At 46.2% G+C, this 27,512-nt stretch overlaps 1 protein-coding gene across 10 annotated transcripts in view; it reads left to right on the top strand.

The window, feature by feature from the left end:
• The first annotated feature begins 1,150 nt into the window (after positions 1-1,150).
• Positions 1,151-27,512, top strand: part of RFX2 (regulatory factor X2) — a 61,585-nt gene continuing 35,223 nt past the window's right edge. For 4 of the 10 annotated variants that reach the window (XM_068662007.1, XM_068662003.1, XM_068662001.1 and 1 more), the window contains exon 1: positions 1,152-1,308. The gene's annotated coding sequence lies outside the window, so the exon portion shown is untranslated. Of the gene's footprint in view, positions 1,368-27,512 lie in introns of all 10 variants that reach the window. The other 6 variants (XM_068662006.1, XM_068661999.1, XM_068662004.1 and 3 more) reach the window with 5 other exon arrangements.

The raw sequence follows: 27,512 nt of genomic DNA, 5'->3' as shown, positions 1-27,512 counted from the left end.
TCATGCCACACAAGTCCTCATGCTGTCCTTGCTACTCACCTTCCTCACATGTCCCCACGGCCATGCATGAGGCAGAGGACCTTTGCTACTGCCCTGACATGACAGAGGCGGGCCTGTGCCCACCCCCAGACCCTCTTCAACAGGCCCCTTCCTCCAGAAGAGCCCTTCACTGCCCACTGCCTCCAACCTGAGCTCTCACCTCCTCTTGTGCCCACTGGTCCCTGTCACACCTCACCCCTGCTCCACCAGCCCCTTTCAGGGTCCCTTTCCTCCCCCTGCACCTCCCTTCTCCGTCACCCACCTCTCCCTGTCCCCATCCAAGGTGTCCTTGCTGCTCTCAGCCCCTCGCTGCCTCATCCCACCTCCTCTGTCCTCAGTCACCTCAGTGCCCGATGTGTCCCCACCACCTTGCCCCCATCTTGTCCCTGCCACCTCAGTCCTGTCACTCCACTGGCCTCTCTTAGTCCTGGTTAGGACAACCAGTCACCTCAGCCCCATCTTGTCCCTGTCACCCACCAACCTCCTTCACAACCGCTGTCCACAAACCAGTGCCCATCTTGCCTATCACCTCAGCCTCATTTTGTCCCCGTCACGTCAGTGTCCCCTCTTTGTCTCTACTCTTCTCCCCACCATCTCAATCCATTTGCCCCCACTCGCCTTAAACTCACATCATCCTCACTACCTCCTCCTCCAGCTTGTCCCCATTGCCTCATCCCCATCTTGTCCCCACCACCCCAATGCCCCCAACTTCTCCCTGCCACCTCAGCCCTGTCACTCTTCGCACCAGTTGTCCTCAGTCATCTGTGTCCCCCTTTTTGTCCACTCTCGCCCGCTTGCCTCAACCCTGCACCATCCTCACTCCTCCCCTCATCTCGTCCCCAGTGCCCCCACTTTGTCCCCATCACCCCAGTGCCCCCATCTCGTCCCCAGCGCCCCCATCTCGTCCTCCCCTCCCCCCGCTCCCGCCGAAGCGCTAAAGCGCGCGCCAACTCTCTGCCCCTCCCCCTCCCCCTTCCCATTGGCCAATCCCCATCAAATCCCCGCCCTCCCTTTGACCGACAGGCCTCTCCGCCAACCAATGGGCGCTGCCGTGCTGTGTACCCCTCCCTGCCCCCCCCTCCCTCCAGCGGGCGGGGTTGGGCTGTGACGTGCTGGGAGGGGGGGGGGGAGGAGGGTAGCAACAGTTGCCTCGAGACCCGGCGCGAGGCGCCATAGTGACCGTAGCCCTGGCGACTGTTCCCTGCCAACGGCAGCGCCGCGCAGCCCCGGCGGCCCGAGGGCGGCGGAGCCCGGCGGGGAGGGCACGAGGTGAGCGGGGCCGCGGGGAGGACCGGGCCGGACCGGCCCCGAGTGGGGGTGTCCCGCCGGTAAGGGGGGAGCGGAGCGGTGTGATGGGGGGGGGGGCGGTTAGGGCATGGCTGCGGGGGCTGGGGGGCGGCTGTGGGGATCCCCGGTCCGCACGCTGGCAGCGAGCCGCGGGGCCGCGGGGGTCGGTCCCCAGAGGGTCCCCAGGGAGGAGCAGGGAACAGGCAGGGCGGCTCGGGGAAGTTCCGGGAGGAGGCCCCGCTGTGGCTCCCGGTGCCTCCCCAGCAGTCCCCAGCACACCCCGGTGCCCCCCGGTCTCCCCACGGTGCTCCCCGGTTCCCTCCGGTCTCTCCCCGGGCTCCCCCCTGCTCCCTCCGGTGCTCTCCGGGCTCCTCCCGGTCTCCCCCCGGTGCTCCCCCCCCGGTGTCCCGCTGCCTCCCCCCGATCCCGGCTGCCTCGGAGGAGTCAGCGCGGAGCCTTCGCTGCGCTCGGGCGGTCCCAACTTGCAGCCGTTTCACCGCTTTTCTTCCCCCCAAAAAATCCCCCTGGTGCCAGCCCCGGCGTTCGGCCGGGAGAGAACCGAGCCCGAGCTCCGGCTCCTGCCCTCCTCCGGACGCGGGGCCTCGGTTCCCGGGAGGCAAGCACGCTGCCACCCCGGCCGCTTCCCCTGTGGCGCTGGGCTGGTGCCTGCCTCAAGCAAGGAGTTCCTGCAGTTTGACCAAATCTTTCCGTTCTTTGACTTAGATTCAAAACGAATCTTTTTTTTTTTTTGAAGGGGGGTTGCTTTTGAGCCAGTTTCAGAGATGTTAGTCAAGGCTTTTCTCATCTGTTTCTGCCCAAGCTTTCCAACTTTCTATCTGCTACAAATCATTTGAGAATTCGCAATCCCTGGTCTGGGAGGGGAAACGACTTCAGTCAAAACGTAAAACTTTGTCTCCTCTGAAACTGGGGTTCATTCTGTGCCTCCACTCAGATGGGCTTTGCTTCAGTTGGTTTAAGTTGAATTTGCTCTGGTCTTGGGTTTTCAAGAACTATTTTCAAGTTCTTTGCCTAGTGAAAGGCTGCTGGTGTGTGTGGGAGGCATCTCAGAAGGCTTTTCTCATGGTTGTCTGCTTGAAGATGGCTTGGGTTGGCCAAAGCCAAGGCTCCTGTCCCTCTGTTTGAGGAAGCCTAGGATAGGCAAAGTGAGATGTCTGACCTCCAGATGGCCAAAGGCAGGTGAGGAAAAACCGTGCTCATGGGACCAAATTGTGGTGGTGGATGCCTGACAGCAGGGCTGGCATGTGGTGGGTCCCACAGTGGTACCCCCTGTTTCATTTTGTAAACCGTTTTTAAAAAGAAGAAAAAGAAAAAGCTGGTTCTTGCCATCTCGGTATTGCTGTATCAAGGGACCTGAGATTTGTTTGAATTCTGTGGGGCATTTTGCGTTTGCCTTTTGGTGTATAATGTTGTGGGTGTGCTCTGTTTTTTGGTTTAAGTCTTTAGAGCTCAGGTTCTCAAAGCTGTACCTGTAGCAGCAGTGTTTGAAAATGCTCATCTTTTCAAAGGGAAGCCGGAATTCTCGTGTATTTGCAAGATCTTGGCCCGACGGCTGAAAACACGCAAAAGCAAGTGAGGGTTGACAGCTGGAATTTCTTTGTCCCTACTTGCTTTCTGCAAAATGGGAACAATACCACTGAATTCAGAGGTGGTGATAAGGAGCATCCAGTGCTACAGAGGAATGCAAGAGCCAGGTCTGTCAAATTTCACATGGGACTCCCACAGGCAGTCCCTGCTTTGCATTTCCCTGCTGTGCCATTTGCATCTCATGAATTCCTCTCATAGTACCATCTCCCTGTGCTGTGGCCCTGCCTTCCAGCTCTGTTCCCTGTGGAAAGGCCCAATATGGAGCGCAAAATCCCAAAGCTGGGCTGCAGCCTTACCCCGTGATCTGCCTTCTCAAAGAGTATTTTGTGTGTTTGTCACTTAAATTTGTATGTCAGGTGTGTAGATTGAGGCTTATCCTTGTGAGGTGGCTTGGCACAACATGCCCTGTTGAGTCGCCTGCAGAGGGGAAGGAGGGGAAGGGGGCTCCTGTGCCAAGGCCTGAGGCTGAGCAAGGTCCTCAGAGTCAGTATTAAATCACGTGTTACACGCGTATCTGTGTGTACATCTGAAATGCACTTACTCTATCCTTTTGCCTGTGTAAATAGGAAATTGTAATTTTGGGCTGTAATTCATGAAGACATGAACAGGTATTGCCTCCAATGACGTCAACAGCTGTTGTGTGTCCTTTGTCTCTGTTGGTAAATTAGGAATCACAGAATGGTTGGAAGGGACCTCAAAGCCCACCCTGTCCCACCCCTGCCATGGACATGACCTCCCCAGCAGCCCAGGCTGCCCCCAGCCCCATCCAGCCTGGCCTTGGGCACTGCCAGGGATGGGGCACCCACAGCTCCTCGGGGCAGCCTCAGCCAGGGCCTCACTGCCCTCAGGGGGAAGAATTTCTTCCTTCTATCTGATCTAAATCTCCCCTCTTTTCATTTCAAGCCACCCCCCCTTGTTCTATCCCTACACCCCGTGACACAGAGTCCCTCCCCATCTCTCCTGCAGCCCCTTTAGGTGATGGCAGGCTGCTGTCAGGTCTCCCCAGAGCCTTCTCTCTTCATCCTGTCCTCACAGCAGAGGTGATCCAGCCCCTAAGCATCCCCATGGCCTCCTCTGGACCTGCTCCAACAGGTCCAGCTCTTATGGTTTTTCAGTTAAGTGTATTCATTGCCACTAAAAGTTACTTCTGCACTTGTTATTTCTCTACCTTTTTGTGACAAAAATGTCTTCAGAGCTGACATCAATTTAGAGCTTCAGTCAACGGTTAATAAGCGTTGCTTTTCCTAGCTCTGTCAAAATAAAATAGATGGCGCCAGTCATTGTCTTTAAATAGTCTCGTACTTGTAACACCTCGGAGCATAGACAGCTGTTAAGTTTAATCAGAACATGGTTTTGCTTTTAATATGAGCCTATAACCAAAGCCCATGTATTGCATCCTTGCCTGTTTCCCTTGTTCGGTTTTAGCACTTGAAATTGAAGCGCACTCGTGGTGTGCAGAGTCACAGAACGGGGAGGGCAGTGCTGATTCAACAGGCTTATCTTAACACCCACCTTCTGGGCCAGAGCTTCTATTTAAACCATCATCTGTCCCCCCCCCAGTCTCTCCCATGCAACAAACGCCAGCACGGTTATGGCTGGGCCGGCAGCCAGCTGGAGCAACGCCGCGTCCTGACTGTGTGCCCTGGGAGAAGAGCACAGGCACGCAGCCCCCAACGCCGGGGCTGTGCCGCTGGGACTTGGAGCACACATGGGGCTTCTTCCTGCGAGCTGTGCCCTGAGAGGAGGTGCTTTGGTTTGTTTGTGCTGGCTGATCTCTATCCCTGCGTTCAAATGTTCACAAACCTGCCTTATTATCTAAGAATGTGCTGGCTTTCTTCTGTCAGGCCATCTTTGCCTAACTAGCATGTGAACTAATTATGCCAACTATATGCAAATGGACAACAAGAAAAATCTTCAGCACAAGCCACGTACTTCTTAATACACTGAACAAAGAGGAATCCTCTTGTACAGGGCACTACCTGCAGTTAATCACTTTTTGCATCACAGAAAACATAGAGGCAGTTACTCAACGCACATTGTACACAAACCACTTCCAGTCAGGGAATCGAGGGAGAAGAACCGACACCTTCAGCTTTGGGTCATCTTTTTATGAAAGATTGCTGTCTTTGTGATTCACCCAGCTAAAGCAAGGACTAGAAAAGTTAAAATTTGCATATTTCAGCCAACTTTTTAGAATAACATTTGGCTGCGTGTAGACATGTGGTTTCATGTCAATGACTGAAAGTCTTCTTCTTCCAATGACCTTCGTGCTTGCTTATGACCCGAGGGGTACGGCAGCTTCTGTCTAGCACTACATTTACAAGAATTCTGAAGTGCAAGAGGAGTGAGCCTCTTCCCAAACTTTATGACTGGTTTTGTTTTTGTTAATCTGGTGTTCTACAGGATTTAAGAGCTGTAGGAGTGCCAAATGAAGGCATTTCAAAAGTAATTTAAAGGCAATTGCTGGGTATATTTTCTTTTTTCAAAATGAGATTTCTACTAAGAAATTAAGAATTTCTTTATCTGAGTTTAACAAATGGCTTAGAAGTCTCAGCATAGTATGAAGGTGTCATAGTGACAGGGCTTTGAATGAGATTAGCAACTGAAGGTTGCAGTTGCTTTCAAAGAAACAGGGGTTACAGGATGCTGTGCCAGCGAGGACTTTATATAAGCAAATACAAAAAAGAATCAGCTTATTTCTTTCCTTGTCCCAAATCAATACTTTGCTGAAGGAAATCCTCAGCATGGGAGGAAAATTGTACCAACTGGCCATACCCTGCACCAACATGTCATTTTGGTGGTTGGCATTGTAAGTGTCCAGTCTCCACAAATCGTTCCTTCTGTTCAAGGTGGTTCCTCTCTTCCTTCATATGCAGGGCTGCTGGCCTGCATGAGGACAAATGACAGCACACCATGAAGATCATCAGTATGTCCCTGCCTTCCGTGGCTCAGCGATAACTTAGCCCAACTTCTTTGGTCTACCTGTTCTTTACAAAGCTTCTAGTCCTTACACAGAAAATACTGGAAGACAGGTAGGAATCACCAGAGGGGAGGAAGGGCCAACGCCTGACACCTTCCCCATGCTTTCAGGGGAAGCGGAGAGACTCCTGGCCAGTCATGAGCAGAAGCAAAGCAAAACCAGGAGACAGGGATGCTTCTGTAGGCGCCACTGCCCAGGGGCTGTCCTGCTGGCCCAGCTGCTGCACAGCTTTCTGTTGCTTGCTGCATCCATGCTGAGAGGTTTTTTGTTTTGTTTTGTTTTGTTTTTCTACTCCTGAGAGGCAACAGCAGTAGTGGCTCCTGGCGTCACAAACAGTGGTGTTTGCTGAGGGAAACTGTATTTTCCTCTTCTCTTTTAGAGAAGAGATTCATGGTTACAGTTTCTCCTGTGCACCTTTGGAGTGAGTGTTTTTCCCTTCCTGTTGGAGATGAACATGTGTCTGTGCACTGACAGGCATGCTGCAAATCCACGTCTCCTCGGCTGGCTCTCCAGAGCTGTGGTTTTTTAAGTGCCCAGCTTGTCTGGAAGTGCTAGGGTGAAATCAACACCAATCCTATGTGGTGATGCATCCATTGTTCAGGAGTATTGCCTGTGAAGCACTGGGATCATGTGGCTGGTGGGTCTTCGAGGTTAATGCAAGTGGAGGCCCCCTGTGAACTGAGCACGTAATTAAGGGTGCTCCTTCTTTTGGAGATGTCATTAGTGAAGACTGACAAGAAACATCCAGAAAAGAGGGGAAAAAGGAAAAAGTGCAGGTGGAATGATTATAAGCAAGCAACCAAAGAGTAATGAGCAATTTCCTCTATCTGCCCTCTGGTTAGTCATTTTTAGGTTGTTCTTTAGTATTAGCTTAAGATCCCATTGCTGCCATGACAACCCTGCAACTATTCAGCATAGTTTCTGACTAAACACATACAGCTGGTCAAGCATCCAACTTGTTTGGGGAATTGCATTGGTTATTTTATTTCTTCTAATCCCTTTTGGAGGGTATCTTGGATGCTGGGAGTGCAACATGCTTTAGAAAAAGGAACCTCATGGAGACAGGTAATACCCCAAACTGTGCAAGAGAAGGCAAGAGTTTAGTAACATTCTGAGTGTAACCTCCCTGCTCTGTGCTAGGATATCTTTCTTCTTTCTCTTCCCTCCCACCCTGAGTGGTCTGGAAGGTACAGCCAAAACTCAATATGAAATCCAGCTTTGGGATGTGAAACACTGGGGCAGATGTGGGTAAGTGCAAATGGACCAGTTCCCTGTAATTTATCTTCAGTCTTTGCATTTAAACAAAATATTTTATGTGATGTTTAACCTTCTGCCCTCATCCCCCAGAAGAACATGAAATGTGGATCTTTTCAAATAGTTATGACCTTAAATGACCAATCATGGGAGGAAATCTTTCTTTCATAATACAGATCATAAGGGAAATATTGGCTTCTGGTCACCCAGTTGATCTTCAGAGCTTACCTCTTCCTAGCAAGTATTTATTCCTTTTAATGTGGTAGATGCTTGGCATTGTTCAGAAGACTTGCACTCACCAGAGAAGTGAAATCTTTCACCCAGGTCTTAAAACTCTTGAAGAAAGAGTGACCTGTCCTCCATGGTTGTTTGAACTCAGAATGCAGCTTTCTCTCTATTAATAACCTTCCATAAAACTGTAAGTGCAAAATTTGCCCTCCATGTTCTAGGCGCCACTTCTCTTACCTTCACTGGCTGAGGCTAACAACTTGCAGCACCATGACTGCAGCTGGGCATCATACAAGTAGAGGCTGTTCCTGCTTGTGGCTTAGCCCAGAGGTCTTTTGGAGTAATGTTCCTCCTCGAGGGAAAACGTCTCCTCTATCTTCCATGAGATTGTGCCCGACACCTTGAACAGATAACATTTATCAGATAGGAGCCGCTGGGTGGTCGGGGCTTCTGCTTGCAGCACTGACACACACGCATTGACATTTTGGAGTATTGTCTGGTATGCTGCAAACACGAGACAATTGTGTAAGGTAAGGAGTTCAAAGACAGATAATTTCTGTTTCAAGTTATACAGGGGCACCAAAAGTGCTTTTTGATTATTGCCACTGCTGGTTTTGACATTTTCATTCTTCCCAATCTAGCTGTTGCATAGAACTTAAAGAAAACACTTTTTTTTTTTTCTAAATAATAATAAAAAAGTGGATTCAACATTTCTGTAGCGTCTAATAAACTGTGTTCTCAGAATTTCAGTATCCAGGTAAACCTCAGAGTTGGCCTACAATGTAATCTGGCTCAAGGTAGAGGCACTAAGGAAATGTAGCTTCTTTCAGATTTCTTCTCTAATATCAATTAAAAATCATTAGTGTTTGAGCTGCTATAGTGCCAGGAACCCCAGTATAAACTGCGAATACATTGTCTGGAGTGCTGCAAGAGGTGCAGCGGGGTCGGTCACTGCTCCTAAGTGCTGATACAAGCAGAGGAAATATTGTTTTATGAAAAGATGGGGGTTAAGGATTTCGTGCTGGCAGCATGCTCTGGTCGCAGCAACCTCCTGCTGCAGCCCCTGTCCAAGACATTCCAGTGCTGTGCCTCATCTGCTGCCTGCTGCGTAATCCTTCTGCTTGTTGGGGGAACGGCTGTAGCCACAGCTTTTGGTTACCAGGGAAAAGCCCAATGTGTCTTCAAGTGCTGGCCTGCAGAATGTGGAGGATCTTTAGGGTCGCTGAGACGCAGAACCCTGCCAGATATCTGCTCCGCCAAGAGCAAATGCCCTCCCTTACCTGTGGGGTGGAAACACAGACAAAGGAGCCGTGGTGTCGGTGCTTAATAAACTGCAGACCCTGGTTTTGGAGTTGATTTTTTGGGAGCTGGTATTTCTGGTTCTTAATGCTCCCCTGGGGACACTAGAGTGAGGGCCAGGCAATGCCCTTCTGCTTGTTCCATCGTCTGCTGCCCTGGGTTACAGGGCAGGGGGGCAAGTCTCTCAAATGCAAGCTGAGGACCCGTTAGTTCTCTGCATGTTTCCTGGCTGCAAACACCTGGAAAAACACTCTGTACCTTACTGTAATGTTAAGGAGTTTTTAAATCCTCTACTGTTGCCCTGCAGGGAAGAGTGCTTTGACTTTAGTTCCACAGGTCTTCATAGCTCGTGTGTAAAAAGTGCTAATCGTCTCTACCTTAATGAGGACTGAAGGGAACTTTAATATCAAACTATCTGAGGGCATGTCTGTCAACAAAATCTCTCCATGTGTTCATTCAGACACTGGAGCTATATTTGTATGTCTATGTGTGGAGACCTATTTAAAAATATGTATACAAACATATGTATAAATTATAATATAGCATAGCTCCAAAATAAACTACACTGAAGGGTGCTGCTTCCATGTTTCTGATGCATCTCCTTGCCTCGAGACTTGGTCCAATGGCTTTCCATGGGAGCCCTGTGCCCCCTGGGGCTTCCTGTGCTGTCTGTGGGGCATGAATTTCATCTCTGATCAAGCAGCTCCCGGCTGCTGCTCCCAGCTCTTCATCTACTGCTGCTGCTGAGTCTGTGTGGGAAACTCTGCTTCGATTGCTCTGCTTTCATTTCCATTTTGCATTAGGGAAAAAATTCAACACCTGTGTTTTTCTGGGAACCAGAAAGTTGTGATGAATTGTCTTGGAAGAATTAATATTTATTTATAGAGTGCTTTGAAATCCTCAAATGATAGCTGCTTTAGTTGCTGATCAAAATCAATCAAACATGCATTGTTTCAATGGTGCCATTATTACTTTGCTTCATGCCCTTTCAGGATATTTTGTGCAGAAGCCCTTGCCTTTGCCATGAGGACACTGAGAGCAGAGGAGTGACCTCACCTGGCTGTGGCTGCTCCGTGTCCTCCTTCAAGAAGTGCTTGGTGCCATTGCTGCCTTTTTGTCTCCCCTTGTTTGCATGGGAGCTGCTGTCCACAAGAAGCACCTGCTTGGAAGCTGCAACTCCCCACTTTGTTCTTCCATTGTCAGAGGGCTGGAGATATTGCAGGGTTCTATCTGGTAAAGATGCTGAAAGCACACTTAGAGCCATGTTGCAGTCTTGAAAACTCAGAGGGCAGGACAGGAGAGAACTTAGAAATTCCTTAATTTGAGAGATGCTTCTGGAGAGCAGAGTGATTGGGCAAGTTTTTCCTCAAGTGACTCTAGTATTATGATTCTCCAGCTTGTTTTATAATCCAAGTAAGCATATTTTGTAGAATGCATTCAAAAAGTAAACTTATAGACAGAAATATTTGTGAGCATGATCTACAGAAGAGCTAAAACTCTGGTATATGCTGCTCAGTTTGCAGTATCTGATGCGAAACATGAGAGTTTCTGTGAAACTCCCTCTCTTTGCACATTTCAAGAGATGATTTATGTTGGGGATTGAATTTTTACAGCTGTACTCTAACCTTTTGTCCTTAAAACTCAAGCTCTTTTCCTAAGTACCACCAAATAACTAAATCAGTACATCATACATTGCAATTCTTATTCATGTTCCCTGAAGAATTACCTAATACTTTGGTGATGAGTCTCTTATTAGTCTATTATTAAGGAATTTTTGTCATAGCTTTAATTTTGGCAGCTACTTGGTGAACTTACATTCTGATGTTGGATGACAAAATGTTTTGTGGTGTGAATGCATCTTCCCAGTTTCTAACTGTTTTCTTCATATATGAGGATTGAATTGTGTGATTAGCCTGAACGTTGTGTGATGCTTCTGTTGGAGAAAAGTAAATTGTGTATGGATGTATTTCTACTTTACACTACTGGCTTGTAGCCATCCTAGGCTCATAGTGAATTGAGAGATGGTAAGAACTGGTAGCCTGTTGCCTTTATGAAATAATTTTCATACCTTTTTTCTTAGGTCTATTAAAATTAGTAGCTTGTACCAGAAAATTCAGAAAAGAGTTGAGCCTACTGTTTTTTCCTGGAAGCATCATCTTCCCCCAAATCAGTAGTAGCGTGTGCTGATGAATGGAAAATTCAGGAGCAGTTAGAGAAGGTACGGAGTAATAGGTGGGTCTAACAATGTCATAACAAAGGATTTCAGTTTAAAGTCTGCCCTACTCTCTGCCCTGCAGAAATCTTAGTCGGCTGGGTACAATGCACTGACTGTGCTATTCCTCTGAGAAAACAGTGTGTTGAAAACCTCCTTTGGAAATTGAACTAATCTCTGTGTTGGTGCAGTTTCATGAGTTTGCAACAACAGTGAGTGTTTTCTTACTGCAGAAGCACAAACAAAGCTCTTGCTGGGACGCACGTGTGTGTGCTCTCGCAGAACTGGAGATCAAGGCTGCAGACATGATTTTGTTGTTGTTCTTTGCAAATGGCTTCAAGCATCATTGCTGCAATTGTATCTAAGACAGACACAACAACGTCTTTTGTGAACTTCAGACAAACTGCTTGTGGTATTCTTTTGAGTTATTTGAATTGTGCCTTTGAAAGAGCCTTCAAAAGATTCATGTCAATGTTGGCCGTTCAGTTAGCTAACTTATTTGGTGTGTAGCTATTGTTGGAGGAAAAAAAGTAAATCAATGTGCATTACAGTTTGCATTAGTTCTACTGGAGTGCTTTTTGCTTCAGCAGTTTAAGTGCAGATGTAGAGAGACGTTGGTGTCTTCTTTTTTCCCTCCAGCTCCAGTAAGTAGAACTCCACAAAGAAAATCGTCATACTTGATTTAAATATATATATGCTGTTAATATCTTTATTGGATGTATTTCTCTGACATATAGCACTGAACTAATAAATCCATTCGGTTCTGACTTAATAATGCTAAACAAGAACAGAAGCTGAGCTTCCTGTTTCAGAAGGCTGAACCTGGAAATTCAGAATTAACAAAATGTACTTTTTTTTTTTGCCTTTGAAATAGGCAGATGGGATCATGTAACAACACTTGCTAAAGTTTATTTTGACTGAAGTCTGATGTCAAGTAGCATCCCGAGCAAATATTTAAGAATAAAATACCATATTGCTGACTTCCAACTCTGTTGCTGTTAGTTTAAACTAACTATGGGTATAAAATCCCTCGTATTGGCATGGATTCTGTTAGCAGAACAGTAATTGTTTGTATATGGTATCTGAAACCAGTGGTGTTTTCTGCTATTGCATTAATGGAAAGCCTGTTTTGACATCTTCCCCTTAGCTCACTGACTAAACTGTCTAGATTTGGAATTCCGTCTGGCTGCAGCAAAGAAACTCTTCTCTCTCTCTTCACCACCCAAATCTCTTCTCAATAAATAAATGAGCCACAACAGGTTAACTGCCTTTTTAAGGGCGCAAATTATCCTGCTTTTAAAATTGGCAGTGCAATGGTCCTTACTGGCTACCTGCCTCACCGAGGCTCTCCAAGAGGTATTGCAAGCTTTTTGAAAATGTTTCAAGTTGTTTGAAGCACGTTTGTCTTGTAAATACCGTGGGATCATAGCCCATGAGAGACCTACGAGTCAGAGAGTACGAAAGGGTCTAGTATGGATGTTGTAGAAACCCCAGCCCTATGCTTTGAGTAACAGAATAAATGAGTTTCATCTGTCGGTGCTAAAAACCATCAACAGTTAATGCTCCTCAACCTGTCCTCTCTGCCTTTCCTAAGTGTTTCTAAGTGTTCCCCCCCCACCCCCTTTGTCTTGTTGGGGATGAAAGCTGCAAATAGGAAGAATATGGGGAGATTAGTGTTACCACATACCGTCTAGTTTGCTTTTTAAAGACTGGTTTTATGCAATTCAGTTAATGATAGAAAAAATGGTGGAGAGCAGTAATGGGTCAATAGCTAAACGATTCATAATTTAAAAAGAAAAAAAGTAAATGCTCAATACCACTGGAAGATGTGAATGCTGACTGATCCCTCTGATGCTTTTTAAGCTGCACAGCTTAGACAGGAGAATCAGTCTGAGGTGATTTAATCAAGCCACCTGTGCAATCTCTCCTATTGAAAAAATCCATTGAAAGCTTACCAGCCCCCACAGAGGAGCGGGATCTTGACTCCTAATGTCTCAAACTGATCCCCTTCTCCATTTAATGACAAATCTTCATTGTTCCTTGCAGTAGAACAGGGGGAGAGTTGCCACTGAGTACTCAGAGCAATTCACTATTTTCTGCCACATTTTTTTTAAGCAAAAAACAGCAAAACCAGCATGAGTGAGTGCTTCAGGCAGCTCTGGAAGATGCTTCAGACCGCACTGTTCAGTTTGTGCTTCTGTAGGCTTTGGTTTCCAGGTGCTGCAGCTCAGACAGCATATTTGCACCTCCCTTGTTGTTTCAGGAGGAAAGGAGCTACTCCTGCTTTATCAAGTTTTGATACACAAGTCTCCTAAGCTGTGATGTCTGCAAGGGAGACTGACCTTGCTTACAACAATAACAAGTTTCATTAATCCTTGAACTGTTAACTAAGCTCTTTGTGTGAATTTGTAAACGTGGCTAACTGAGGGAGCTCCACCTTCCTTCACGAGCTCTGATTCCTCCCCCACAATGGCCATCTCATTCCTTTGTTTTAAGAATAAAAATCTGGGGGGCTTCCTGACAGGGGACCAAGAACATTCTGGCTCTTGGTTAAGTGGCTGCTGGTGAGGTGCACGTGGATGTTTGGTGGCACAGGAGGGACCCTCAGCCAACTCTGGGCATCTCTCACCACTTAAACTGAGCCTGAGCAAACAAGCACAGCAGGCTGTCACCATTTGAAACATCCATTAAATAAGAACAAGGAGATGTCCCAACCACTGTGTCTTGCGGGCAGTAACTTGCCTTTGTCAGGTCGATCCAATGCACCATGCATTCTTCCAGGAGAAGATGGTGATGCTCATGGTATTGTTTCTCACTCTGCTTTTTTGCCTTTTTTTTTTTTTTTTTTTTCTCCTTTGTACAGTGCTGTTAGTATTTTTGACTGAAAAAGTATTCCTAGAAAACTTCTCTTTGCAAATGTTGCTGCGTTTTTTTTTGTTGTTTGTTTTGCTTTGTTTGTTTTTTTTGCTATGCTGATTCTTTGGCCTTAGGAGGGTAGTTACTCTGCTCTCAGAGCTGACAGCTTTCCTTTCTAGAGGAGATAGATGTGTTTTTCCACCCTTGCCTAATTTAGATGCTATTGATAGTTTAAAGAATATTATTTTGCAGAGTAATTAGTTACTTGCATTAGACTCCAAATGAATAAACTATTCCATGCTTCCATCTGCAAATTGCAAAACTGTTACATGAAGTTTACTGTTACAGAGCTATAGGGACTCCAATTTAATTTTCATTTAATCAGTTCATTTTATGGAGGAAAATTTATATCAAATCTGGCAGCCCTTTTAATAGGTATGTTTCAGAAATGAAATAATGGCTGCTTGTGGTTCCAAATGTGCTGTGACATTAGAATTTTTTTCTTTAAAAAAAGCCATTATTGCTTCTCTTAATTGTGAAATGGACAGTCATTGTATGTAAAGAAATTTGTTTTAGCTTTAAAAGGTTTTGTCATCCTCTGCTGCAGGCCACTGTTGTTGCTTACAAGTGCCACCCCAGCCCTGAAAATGTCTCATAATTTGAAAAACAAACATTTTCTGTCTGGCTTCTATTAAAACATTTAGCCTGAAAACCTGAATGAGGCTAGGGACATAAATCGGTAGGATGCTCTCGGCTAAGGCAGATCCTACTTTCTTGGTTTTGTTATATATGGAGTGGTAATTCGTGTCGAGAAGATGGTTGATATTAATAAAGAAGGGGGAGATGTGGGAGTGTGGCCATGGGGGTCGGCAAGCACCGTGGTTGGTGATAACATCAGACTTAACGATGAGCCATCAGGACTGTAAAGAGTTTAGAGGGAACAAAGAAGGGTGATTCAGGAGACTCCACGCAGTCTCCAGTTGCTGTTCTCCAGCCATTAAGGCATGGAAGTTTCTGTGTGTTTTCTGTTGCTGTTATATGCAAAGTTGTTTGACCAGTGAAGAGCTGTTTTTGAAAAGGACTGCTGTGGGGAGAAGGGTATAAGAGGGGAGCCTGCCCTCAAGATGAAAAAGGCAACACGATGTAATGAAGTCATGTCACCAATAAAGAAGCAGGAATGAAAAAAGAATGAATAGGGACCAGCTAGCAGAACGGAGACCAGGACGGGAACAGGCACACTGATCTCCTCATGAAGATAGGTTCGGCCAAACTCAGCAAACCGCCCAAAGAAGCTCGTACAGAAAGTCACTGGAAATGGGCGCACCGGAGCTGGAGAGAAGCTCAAGCTGAGAGAAGCGGAGCCGCGCACACAACTGCCCCTCGCTGGTAAGCAGTTGTGCATTATGGGGATTATGGGGAATCATACGTCCTTAGGAGCAAAGACTGCCCTGGTTAACCTTACAGCATATTCCCTTTATTAGCAATCAGTTTATGATCCTGAAATATGGGACCAAACAGAGGTCAAGGTGTGGGATTCTGCTACTAAAAACAAGGTTGTGGTGGGATTCCTCGGCACCTGGCCAGCAGTCTCTGAGGCCTTAAAGAGCCTTGTGGGGCCACAGTCAGACACGTGTGGTTTGCCAGACAGTGAGGGAGCTGCGGGCTCCTTTACTGATCCGACTGCTACGCCATGGGCCCCTCTGCTGCTACAGCCATCGCAGGCCTTTGCTGTTACGCCCCCGGTGACCTGGACGAGCCTTTTGACCCCGGCCTCATTGGCCTTGAAAAGGAGATGGGTATGTTTCCCTTCAATCCGGGAAGAATAGGATACATAAGGCCCGAAGACCGAGTTGCTTGACAACTTAAAGCGAGACATATTGTTCAAAAGGAATGAAAAATGGAGACTTTTAAGTCATGGAACTTTAAGTCATTGTTTGTTACCTTTCCTGATTGTATGTATGTATAGGCATACGCGGGTTTAGTATGTAAAAGCAATGTTCTATATGTTTATAATGTTTGATGTTCGTGTGTGCGTGTTTGTTGGTGGAGCGTAGACTCCCCACACACCCAGCGCTGTTTACTTGCCTTTTACAGCTTTTATACTTTTTATAAATATTCTTTTATATTACTAAATTCAGAGTGAGTTGAGACTTCATTTATAACAGTTTGGAATGAGGAAATGTGAAGTAGAAGATGGGGTGGTACCCATGTGGGAAGGAGAGCAAGGACGTAAAGCTCAGCACACCTGATGCCCGCCTCGCCTTGTTGTGGCTGCAGTGGGGCCTTTGTGCACCCGGGGAGCGGGGTGGAGAGCAGACCCTGCACCCGGGATCCTTCCTCAGCTCTGGAGGTGCTGGAGGTGTGCGTGGGCTCCTCACCGTCCCTGCGTGGGCTCTGCTCCATCCGCCTGCTGCCCAGTTTGTAAACTCGGGCATTCCTAGCATTCCTCCCAGTTTGTATCGCAGCTACACAACATCTAATTACACTTCCCTGCAAAGCTAGCCAGCAAATTAACATCATAATAGATCTTAAGGTTTGGTAATCACTCAGAAATGTCACTGATCTTGAAGAGTGCTCTGGTTCCAGGGCAGCAGCAGCAGCGTGCAGGCTGCTCCTTGCCATGCCCTCGCCTTGCAGGTGAAAATTTGTTGGCATTCACTGTTCCTGAGACGTCATTGTCCTTAGCAGCACCTTCCTCTGCTATTACGGGTTGTTCTGGCAACTGCTCCTGACCCAGGAGCATCGCTAAGTTTGGGACTGAGCTCTCAGAAGCAGGATGTGTTGATCTTGGCGTTGCGTGGTGGGGGGCAGCCCCCCCAGAGGGGTACAATTCCTCGGCAGAGCGTATGCTGAGGCTCTCTTCAAATGCCAGCCTTCTAGATCCTCTTACTGCACTGCTCATCAAGCTGGACATACACACAGAGCACTTACAACATTTACCACAGCTGGGGAAAACTCATTGAAAGTAACACTGCTGTTGGTTCAGGAGCTGCAGTTCCCTGGTTTCTAGCAGCCCCGTTTCTCCTGCGTGCACATGCATGCGTGCTTTGGGGAAGGAAAGGAGGAGCTGGGCTAGTTCTTGATAGAGGCATGGTCTTGTGATCCTGTTTGGACTTGGAAGGTATCCTAGTAGAGAGGGATGAAAGAAACTTAGACAAGACTTTTACTTACTACTGCTTGGTTTTTGATGGCTCACTTATTGGCATAAAATATTCTTGCCCTAAGACTGTTCACACTTTTTTGCTCTTCAGATACAAGATGCTTAAATCCAAATTGCCAGGTAATTTGGAGAGTGCCTCCCATGTAATCGTGTCCTCCAGGAGCTGGTACCCTATTTTTGTTATATCGATGCTTTCTGTTCACTGTGAAGCTGTGTGGGTGGTGGTGAGGCACTGGAACAGGTTGCCCAGAGAGGTGGTGGATGTCCCATCCCTGGAGGTGTTCAAGGCCAGGTTAGATGGGGCCCTGGGCAACCAGATCTTGTGGTTAGTATCCCTGGGGGGGTTAGAACTGAGTGATGAATTAGGTCCCTTCCAACCCAAGCCGTGCTATGATGACAAGCTGTATGGTTGACTTTGAGCAGTAGGCCTCCCAAGCTTTTTGCTGACCTGAAGCATCTTCCCCTGCCACTTCTGAACACCGGCAACTGCTACCTACCTTCTTCTGTCCTGTCACAGTTTTGATTTTTTTTTTTGTTTTTTCAAGCAAAATACCTACTGAAGTCTCCAGAAGAGTTGCCTTTTGTGGAGATGGAGATGAGACGATGCTTGCCAAATAGTAGCAGAACTGGTTCAGGGTCAGGTCTCCTTGTCGTCTGTCAAGTTCTACCATAGCTTTCACTTGGACAGGGCAACTGCATTGCTTCTGCCTCCCCTGCTTTACAGCCTTGTCTTGGTACAATGAGGGCTTTTTCATCACGTGGAAAGCTACGAGCCCTGAAGGATGGACATCTTTCCATGTTTTAACATGAATCTCTTCTTTCACAGCACTTCTGTGCAGCAGGAGCAGCAGGGATGTTTGCCCCCCTTCACTCTGGGCACAAAACTGAAACAAGTGTTTGGGAGTCCCTGCATGGAGAGGCCATTACCCCCAGAAGGTAGCTGCATATTCTGGCACACCAAAAATGAGGGCACTCAGGGTAGGGGGGTACTGCTGGGTGCTGGAAACCCCGTGAAGCCCAAAGCTCCTGCATCGAGCATCCTGTGGGGCTGAGTAACCTGGGTGTCCTCAACCCCCCCATGTCTCTGCCTCAGTTTCCAGCTGAGCTCAGCCAGGATCGGCTTCGGGGTGAGAACGGTCTGCTGTGAACTGAGGTTGCTGCCTTTTTGTAGGAAAAGGGGGAAGGAGTGAAATAATAGTTAATACTTAATGCATATGAACAGCACTGCTGCGCAGGTTGCCTAGCAGCCACCGAGACAAGCAGGAGAATCAAAAGACCTCTCTGGGTGAGGGTGGCTGGAGCTGGGTTCTCAGCTTGCTGGTGGAATCTGACCCGTGCACTGGGGTTTTTGGAGGGGGAGGAGGTGGTGGAATTTACCACTAATGGATATTTTAGCTCTGTCAGATCATCACTGGCTGCTCCCCCACCCCCATCTGTTTTTCCTTTTCAGTTTTTCAAGTGTTACTTGGAAAGCGTTAGCTAAAGGGAGGTGTTAAAGTTTTGTATGGTTTCTGGAGATGGAATGGGCAAAAATCTCTCAAAGCAACTTTTTCCTTCTATTTAAGACTGTATCTCCAGCAGTCTGTAGATTGTTAGAATTTCATAGTCTCCTCAATATACTGCTCAGCATAGGCAGTAAATGCTCTATAGACTGGAAATAGCATCTGCAGTCACACTTAACTCTTCCAGCATTGCAAGAAGTGGATGTGGGTTGTTGCATTTGCTGGAAAGCAAAAGTAGAAGGATACTTTGGGGGATAGGAAAGGAAGTTCAGCTAGTACATGGTTGTGAATAATCCCCCCTCCTACACAAGGCCAGAAATCTCCAGGACTATAAGGCTGTATTAAAAACCACTAGGAGATAAAAATTAGGAAGGCTGACTGTTTAAATAATGAAACTGGGTTCTTTGTGATGTTTTAAGTAAAAGTTAGAAAGCCTGAAGCTTCTTCCTTGCAGGTACAGCTCAGTGGGAGTAACAGGACTCCCAAAACTGAAGCTGTAACCCCCCCCCCCACTCACAATAAGAGAGGTGTCAGCTTTCAATGTTAATGTATTTTCCTCATCCCACAGTAACTTTTTAGCATATTAAAGGCAAGAACAAGGGCACTTAGCAGAAATGAGTGGAAAGAGAAAAGTCTTGGACTTAGTTTGCTCATCTTAATAAGGAGTAAGAACAGTGGTTCTTTCATGGCAGCGAACCTCTTGCACTCTGATTTGATAGGACCTGGGCTAACACCAGCCAAGAGCTCGTTCTGGTAATTTTGGTGGAAAGACTGAGGGGCAGCAGGGTCTAGACAGCGGATTCTGGCGTGCCTCACTGGCGTTTCAATGGGACTGGAGGAATCAGGAGGTTGGTTGTGGTCATCTCTGCTTGCCCTAATGTCGTGGCAGAGATGTTCCTCTTAGCCAGAATCATCTGTGGAAGTCCTTTACTTGGCCAAAGGTAACAACATTAAGGCATCTTTTAACCATATCTCATGCAGCTTGGAGACTGAAGTCTACCATAAGGCAATAGATAAGGAAGAGGGTAGTGTCAAGGAGTTTGAATTAACTTTCCGTAATGAGTGTAAATGCTACCATTTCACCTCAAATCGCTGCAAATGATGTGCATTCTGTTGCTTTTCTGGGGAGATACTTCAAGTACTGATGTTTCTTAGTTTTCAGTTGTCAATTTTAAGGTGCCAAGCTTTGCTCAGCTCCTGGCTCTTGCATGAGCTGCTGCTCTCTGTTGAATGCCACTCTGAGCATCATGAGCGCAAGATCATCACCCTGCTCCAAAATGCTCCAAAATGTTCCAGGGCCTTCCTTTCTGGGGAGCAGGAGGCCTGTGACTGCCTCTGAGAAGGAGATAAATGATAAATGCAGTTGCCTGCTAGAAGACTGAGGAGTGCTTTGGCGGCTGAGATCAGCCATTGTTTGAAAATCAAGTCCTGCAATAAAGAACAGAATTTCCAGAAGACCTTATAAAAAGTCCTCAGTACTAGAACACTTATTAAATCCAATGGACGGGTGATTTCTGCTTTTTGTGCCATCGGCCTCTGAGAAGTGAGTGGGCCTGCTGCAGTGCCCTGGACTGTGCTGGTAGGAGATAAAGACCAGAGAAATTGGCACAAGTGACACTGACAGCACCCTGCACTTACTGCAGTGATATGGTTTAGCACTAATTACTGTGAAGGTGAGCTGATGGGATGCCCGTGCCCAGGCTTAAATTTAAAAGTAGGAAGGACAAATTCTGCCTCAATTCTGTTCCTGTTGAATTTGGGAGACTATGACAGCAGCGCATGTCCTTAATGGTGATTAGCAAGCACAGCAGAACTTTTGTGTTTTAGATCATACCACTGTGCTCAGGACAATGACTCGTTTCCACCAGCCCAACAAAAGTCTCTATTTCTACAGGGTGCAAGCTCTCCCTTAAAATCATGTGGTTTTGAATTTTTGCTTGTGATTAGTTGCCTCAAACTGTAATTTAAAAAATGGGAAGTAATTAATTTAAATTAGTTCCCCGTGCTCATGGAATGAGAAGAAAAATCTTTCAGGTGAGTTTCTACTTTCCATCAAACCAGAGCTGACTCCCGGTGCTGACATCCTAGGGAGCTCAGGACCCCCAGGTACCACAAGAAAAAGCAAACCTGCCATAAGCCAGCTGCATCCCCCTTAAAGGGATCACCAGTTCTCCTGGGAAATTTTTAGTACTCTACAAATAAGTGGAGGAAAAAAAAAAAAAAAAAGCCAGAGAACTGCTGGGGTTTGTCTGTCTGGGTAGCTGTGTCCATGGGGTGCCTGTGCGGGGCTTCCCTGGGCAGCGAGCCCCGGGGAGGGCTGCTTGTTACCCTTTCTAAAAGAGGTTAATAACATTTGGAAAAGATGTTATTTGAAAAAAATAAAATTAAGAAAAATATATTTGTTATTTGGAAGAAATAAAATTTTTAAAAGTTCCCTTCAGTTCCTTTCCTGGATGTTTGTTTTAAACAGTTCTAAATCCGTTTACTTTGGAAAAAAAAAAAAAGATTAAAAAAAAAAAAAACAAAACAATTGAGCACCTAATACACACGAGGCCCCCGAGCCCCCCCCTCCACGCTCAGTTACTATAGCAAAGAACATTATTTGTCGATCCTCCCCAGGCTTCTGAAAATACCCGCTGACATATTTAGTGCGCTTTCGCCCTGGCGTTGTGCGCTGGGGACCTGTGGGCCTGGCATTGTTTGGTTTGGGAAGTGTTCCCCGCGTCGCTCAGCAACGCACCCTGGACGCGGGAGCGGGCTCCGTCTCCTCTAGCAACCCTTGTTGCTCCCCAAACATCGCAGCCACGCGCGCCAGAGCGCCTGGCCCCGCTTCGTCACCCAACATCTGCAGGCGCCTTCCGCCCGGCCGCGGGCCCCTTTGCTTGCCGGCCCACGCCGTTGGGCCTGCTGATACTCGCACAGAGCCTGGATGAGGCCACGTTTTCCCCCATGTAGCACCCGAAAGTGCTCGGAATTAGGGCTAAAGCTGACCGTCTTGCTTCCCACCCCTCTCTGCCACCCGGTGGTTACGGGACTTGAAACGACTCCAGTCGTCCCACTCGGCTCGATAGACTTGGCACGATCTTGGGCTGTCAGCGCAGCGCTGAGGACGTGCTTTTAGAGCCGAGCTTCGTGCTGCTGCTCGGAGGATGGGAGAAACGGAGCGGGGCCATCTGTGTCTGCCCCTCTGCTGGCCAGAGCAGAGCCTGGAGGCTCCGTGGGCTGAGGTGGCTGTCGGAAAGCCACCCGCTCCCCTCTCCTGGCCAAAAGCACTGCCTCCAGGAATTCCTTATCCCGAGAGGAGTTATAAATCCGTTCATTCTTGTTCAGTAACAGTTCTCTTTCTATCTGGACACGACTGCTGCAAAGCGTGAGCTGTCAGACTGGCGCATGTTTGAAGCCTTTATCTTCTCCCATCCATCTAGAATGCATCTGTCCTATTCCTGTCCGCACCAAAAATACAGCTGTGCCTTTCTCCAAGTGCACAGTGTTCAAATGCATGTTCCCAAGCTGCTTTTCTAGGGAATCTGAAGCAGCCTTCCCATTTCTTAGCCTTTCCAGGAATAATTGTGTGGCTTTTAGACACTTTGTGACTTTTGTCTGGGGTCACGTTCAGTCTGCAGTACCAGTTACCAATAGCTGTGTGAACATTAAACCTTCACAGAAGAAAACACAGCTCGTTTCCTGGTTCCACTGGCAGCAGTACACTGCTCTGGAAGGCTGCCTCTTCTGTCCCAGCGCTTGCTGCAGCACGCACCTAGCAGTGCAGGGACAGAGCTGGCAGCTGCAGCTTGCAACCCGTCGCCAGCCTGTGACCCCTGGATGAGCACACTTGTGAACGCACACAGGCAATGTGATTTTTTTTACTCTATGTTTAAAAGGAGTACCATAGTACCATTGTCAAGCGAATCCCAAACTCATGAGAAAAGCTGGCCCCAGAGACTCTTTGACTGCCTTGTGTCCTTTTTGCCCCATGGGAGGTTTTGCTGTGACATGAGCCACATGACATGAGGAGGTTTTGCTGTGACATGAGCACAGAGGGCAAGACCCCCTTGAGATCCCTGGAGTGCTGTGGTGTTCCTGCACCAGTAGCACCAGTCACCAGTCCCCGAGCAGGTGGCACAGCCTGGAGGAGCATCTCAGGCATAGATGGAAGGATGGTGCAGACAGGGCTTGTGCAGGCATTTGAGCAAAACACTTGACCACTTCTTGTTCCTTTCCTTGCCCCGACTCCTTTCTAGCTTCTCAAACCACCAGGTACAAACCCACAGCAGTTGTAATGCTCCTGACTGCTCCTTTCCCTGCTTCGCACTGTATTTTCATGCACCTTGTGATGAAGTCTCTCCCCTGAGATTAGCTGCTGCTTTAAAATCTAATTTGAAGTTGTCTTGTTTCTGAATGGCCAGCCACAGTTTATGTTTGTGGCTTGTTCTGCTTAACTTTGTTAACCACCACAACACTTGGAAATGGTGCTATATAAATAAATAACAACATGTGGAGCTGCACTGGCAGTGGTTACTTCTGCATTTGCCGTTTACCAGATGGGCATGGTGGAAACAGCTGCTGCCGCCGTCCCACATCTAAAAGAAATTCTGCAGCAACTTGCCTGCTTCACATGGGAATTGTCAAAAGGGAGCTAGCCTTGAGACCATTGAAAGGATTGGCTAGTCTAAACAAGTAAAGAATGAGGCCTGATGAACATACGGCTTTAGATTCTGCTGTTCCCTAGGAGTTAATGTAAAATAAGGGACATTCCATATTCCAGTCTCCTGCCATGGGGCAAGCTGTGCAAGTGGGCCTTGCCAAAGCACCATTGAGCATCCAGCATCATGACGCAGCCCCTTACCCACCGGGGAAGGCTGAGGTGTGTTCGGGTACCTGGGGTAGTGCTGGGGGCTGCAGCCTGCTGGGGCCATGCTGCCAGGTGCTCTGGTTTGGTGCATGACTGCACCTCGAGGGTTTGTCCTGGTAAGGAAGCTCTCAAGTGCTTTTGTGCCAGGGTTTTGCCTAACACATCACATTTCCCCTGTTGAATCACAGTGCTGGGAAACCCTACAGTGTATGCATAAAAATATGGGAAGATGATTCATTTGAGCTCAGAACCAGGGCTTGCTTTCACCACATAGCGCCAATGCATGTGGTGCCCGATAGGCCTGCAAGTGTAGTGTATGACTGTTTTTTCCTCTTTCTACATGTGAAAGCATCCTGACTGCTCAGCACATCTCTAGAAGTTGTTTCTTGGGCAGCGTTATTTGCCATGGCTGTAGCAAAACTTTTCTGAAGTCAATTAGCTAGCTAATAGGATGCAAACAAGGATTTTCAAGCACTTGTTGACCCGGCTGTGCCAGTCTAAAAATCTGGAAGCTGTTGAACTTTTTCTTGACACCAAACCACTGGGGCTCTTGTAGGTAAGGCTATCAGGACGCCACGGGTGCAAAGCAGCACAGCAGTAAACGGGCAGTGTGCTGGTCCTTGCATTACCACACGCCAGAAGGGATGTGTTCAGGCCTGAAGGAATCAAGTCCTGCTTTTGGCACTTGGAGAGTGTTTGAATTGTTAAGCTAAAAAGAAAACAAGGCTGGTTTGTGTATGGGAGGGAGGTTCACGAAGTTACTGTGCCCATGTTCAGGTCTGCAATCTGCACGCATGGGATTTGTCGTCACGCTGCTGCCAGCTACGTTAAACCATTGCAGCTTCTGCTGTTCGGCCTCAGATGGCTCCGATTAGACAGCCAGCACAGATACATTCCTAGCTCTCTCCTGCCTCCATGAAAGTTACTTTTAAAGAAACAGCAAAGATTACTGAGCTGCTGTTACACACCAGTTACGTATGTATGTGTGCATATATATATATAACATGACTTGATTCCATGAAATCCAGTTAAAGACTGAGTGTATATTTGTATTTCAGTATATTATTAACTACTGCTAATAAAAGCTGTTTCCAAATTTGTGTTTTTCCATGAGGACCATGTTTCTGAAAAAAATAGCTATACTGCCTGCTGCCCTCGAAACCCGTGTTTTGGGTTTATCTGTGTTTCCAGGTAACTTAAAGCTCTTAGACAAGCAGCGTTTGCTTCTGTTTTAAATTAATTTAACCTAATCAGTGGAAGGCTCTGGTGCCTTCTCTGTTTATATCATTTTGAAGCAATTTAATAAGCAGTCTCTCCAGAATCAGCTTATTATCAAGTTCCTTGTCATATTTGCTTCCCCCCTTCTATCCCCTCCACTTACCACTGCTTATTAAAAGGCTAAAGGTTATGACATGTGGTTCAGGACACCCTTTAGATGAGCTTGCTCAGGTGCCAGCTCCTGTCTGTCTGGCGTATCATGGTTGCCAGATATATAACATTTTGGATAAGGATTAGGTTCAGGTGCTAAGCAGCCATACGTACCTGATATGTGTGACGCCCCTGATACATGGCAGAAGCTTTGCTCTCCAAGACTCCACTGTATTGTCTGAAGGACACTGTAACTGTAATCCTGAACATGGGTGCTGCTAGAGCAGGTTCCCTGGTTCAGCTACCTGAAGGTCATGAGTTTCTTCTGGTTTCACCGATGGGTGTGCTGAAAGGTGGGATACAGGGCGCAGACGTGGGAGCACGCTTGGCCTTTATCTCAGCTCAGAGCTGTATGGCAGCAGCCTTCTGTTCCTGCTCGTGGGCCCCTCTGCCTTCTGGGTTTTATGGGCAATGGGAAAAAAACAACAACTATTTTACTGATAGGAATTTCAGGGAAACACCTGTTATTTCTTGGAGATATCGTGCTTTGGAGACAGGCACAGCAGGAATTAAAGATGCATGTGGAGGCAGGAAGTAAGCTGGTTTTAATACAAATATTTGTTCTGTGGTGGTATAATTCATGCAAATGCATTTTTATTCACATAATATAAAAAAACTTTTTTCCAAATACAGACACTTCCTTTCTGTGCTGCAGCTAAAATGCAATTAAGCCTTTTCAGGGCAAATTATTAAATAGAGTCTATGCCAGAATGTTGAATGAAATGGAAAATACTAAAGAAAACCTTCTTGAATAAAATAGATGTGGCATAGAGAGTGGTGGATAAAGTCAATGGATTGCGTGCATCTGTTAGAAAAGAAAGTAAAAATCTGCTGTTCCTCTCATTCCTTTTATTATTTTTGATCACTTTTGAGAGTATTGAGGGTTCTGAGTAGTCAATATACTAAATGTAGAAACCCTAGTTCCTTTTTCTAAACTTGACTAAGTTTATCAATACACAAGGGACAAAATACCATTTAGAGCTTGTATAGCACATGGTGGTTAAATAGCACTTTTATTTAGTCTGAATTCCATTATTGTCATTCTGTTTTTCCTATTTACTTAAGCTCCAAGCCGGCTTCAAAAAGGTTCCAGAAACCAAATAACTATTTTAAATTGTAAACCTTCCTTTCAAATATGCAAAAAATGCACAAAACCAAGCAAACAGAAAAACAAAAACAAAAACAAAAACAAAAAAACACCTTGGATTTGAATTTAGCTGCAGCAAGTCTCAGTGTTATGGATGAGAAATAGTTCATTTTTTCAGATTAAACTACAACCTTCCTGTTACCACTTTTTTCAAAAGACTGGGGTTCTTGGTAAAATAGCAAGTATCATGAGATCTCTTTACAAAACTCAGAGCTGTATCATGACCTTGTATACAGAAATGTGACTGTATGTGATTCCCTGATTATTTTACCACCTGGTCAGCCTGAAGTCCCCTGAATAAAAAGGGACCTCGGAGCACAAACTGTGCACAGTTGAGCCTCCTGGCTGTTGGGTGTACCGGATCTCATTAACTTGTGGTAATGTTAAAGAGACACAAAGGTTACCTACTGCATTAATTTAGAGTGAAGTTTACTATAAAATGCCGGTAGCAATCACAGACAGCTCTTTTTTTTTTTTTTCCTGCAGTTCTGGTACGTTCATCCGTACCATCTTTGTATCCATGCAGCTCGATGGGACCAAGCTCCTCTCTTTCCCCACAACCGCATGTATGCTAGCCTCAGTTTTTATATGCTATAGGATGTGTCTGACAACGTGTGCAGGTAATGATTAAAAGTTCAGGATGCCTCATTTTAGCTGGAGAGCTAATTGTATTGGCATTTGCTTCCTGTTTAAAGAATAGACACCATCAGAAATAAAAAAGGAAGGCATAATTATAGCAGGTTTACCTGGAAAAATAAACATTTCCCACCTTTCTATCTTGATTTGAAATGAAAGGCATGAAGTACTTTCTTCAGTCTTCAAATGTTTGGTTTATCATTGATTCCTGGACTTCAGCGCAGTTATTTTCCTGATGTATTTTTGTGCCCCACATTTAAATTCCAGAAATCCCCTTTGAGAAGTAGCTGTTGAGCCCATTTCCAAATGGCAAATAGAGGGTCAGTGGAATTGCCCAGCAGAGGTAATATCCACCAAGGTTTACTGTAAAGCTTAAAAATAAACGGCTGAGAAACCTTGTCCCGGAGGTAGAATTATCAACTATTTTTATTAAAAACAACAACAAACTCATCCAAGATATTTTCCTTTTCCTTAGTAATTCCCAGTATTGCTTTCTGTTTCAAAAATTCTGTCAAAAAAAAAACAAACGATGGAATAAAGGAATTTAAAAAGTTTAAATGCAATCAAAGGATGATAAAATATGCTTTGAAAAGCAAATTCAATTTTTCCCTACCGAAAAATAGTTCATGATATGTTTTTTTACCTTCAAATGAGCAAGTAATTCAGTGAAACAGAAGCAGTTCTAGTGTTTTGAAAGCAACACTAGTATGATTGAACAATTATTCTGGATTCAAAAAAGGCATTCACTGTTTGCTGGTGTAGGCTATCTCATGTGTTTTACATTTTCACTTTAAAAATTTCAGAATATGTAAATACAAGACCTAAATACCATACATGAATCTTCTCACAAACTGTTTTCAGCCGTGAGAATCAAAGCAGTGTGCCAGTCCCACCCCCAGGAACTTCCTGCCTTACATAAGGCTGCTCTTACGAAAAATGAAATGAAAAATGAAATGAAATGAAATGAAATGAAATGAAATGAAATGAATAAAATAAAATAAAATAAAATAAAATAAAATAAAATAAA

Source organism: Anas acuta, chromosome 26, assembly GCF_963932015.1.
Source record: "Anas acuta chromosome 26, bAnaAcu1.1, whole genome shotgun sequence".
Taxonomy (NCBI): Eukaryota; Metazoa; Chordata; class Aves; order Anseriformes; family Anatidae; genus Anas; species Anas acuta.
The sequence above is the reverse complement of the archived record's forward strand: the minus strand, read 5'-3'. Positions and strand labels throughout refer to the sequence as shown.